The following is a 1,197-nucleotide window of genomic DNA, read 5'->3' on the forward strand; positions in this document are numbered from 1 at the left end:
GTTTTCAAGCAATGTGTTTTCTTTTGACACCACCAAAGCCAAATGGAACAAACAGTTATTTCCATATATTTGAAAAGAATGTTTTGAGGTGCGAATTTCATAAGCCACCCTTACCTCCTCCTACCCCAAAAATGTCCCAGGAAAAGATGTACTGGCAGGTGTTCTGTGAAGGAAAAGGGTGCTTTTTATTCAAGGTGAATGTTGTTTCAGGGCTTGTCTCTGCTCACAAGGCACTGCAAACCCCAGGCTCCAGCTGGCTGTAACTGCAGTAGTGTTTAAGGCGTGGGACGGGCAGGAGGAGCACAGGGAAGGCTGTGATCATACCCGCAGCGCTGCCGTATGGATCACATACAGTGCTGCTTGCACACACGTGTTCCCTCTGCTTTGCAGAGCACTGATGGGGAAATGCAGCACTTCACGAGAGGCAGAGGGTGCAGTCGGATTTTGTTGACATCCCCGTTTGAAAGTAAAGCCCCTAACACAAAAGAAGCAAGCTGCCTTTAGACTGCATTTACTGCTCTTGATGACTCCAGTTGTGTGTAAATATTAGAAAACAGCAGGGTCCTGCATTCCAAGAATCACTTGAGCAGTGCCATGAAGACAAGTGTCCTTACTAGTATTGTAGTCATACTCCCAAGCTCTCCTGCTGTTTCTAATCTGTGCGTGCAGCCGTGAAAAAACTGGACTGACATTTACAGGCACAGCAGGGAGACGCTTGAGAAGGGAATGTTAAAGACTCCGCTACCTATGTTTCAAAGTGGCCACCATACATGATAAATCTTCACAGGAGAACTAGTCAGCACTTCAGCTGATGGTGTAATGAGGATATTGATAATGAAGCACAGAATGCTTCTTTTAGTGCTTGAACGTTTTGCAGACAGATTGTTTATATTTTCCCCTAATGTATCTGGAGAGAGAGTCAAATTCAGGACGGATATAACATATTTTTTAGATGGTGATGATTTGATAATTTTTACAGGATTATTTTCCAATAAGTTAATATAAAATAATAATTCCAAATATTTGCTGCAGCTAGCATTAAAACAGGGGTCAGTTGCTTTCCTGAGTAGTTTGACAGACTTTTCTCACTGTTTTGTCCCAGTGAGCTGCCAGATTTGGGATGCCATAATACCAGTAATGCAATTAGGTTTTCTGCACGTTGTCTGGTTGACTTCTCAGTTAAGAGTTTCTTTCCCT

This window comes from Geospiza fortis, unplaced genomic scaffold, assembly GCF_000277835.1.
Source record: "Geospiza fortis unplaced genomic scaffold, GeoFor_1.0 scaffold23, whole genome shotgun sequence".
NCBI classification, from domain to species: domain Eukaryota; kingdom Metazoa; phylum Chordata; class Aves; order Passeriformes; family Thraupidae; genus Geospiza; species Geospiza fortis.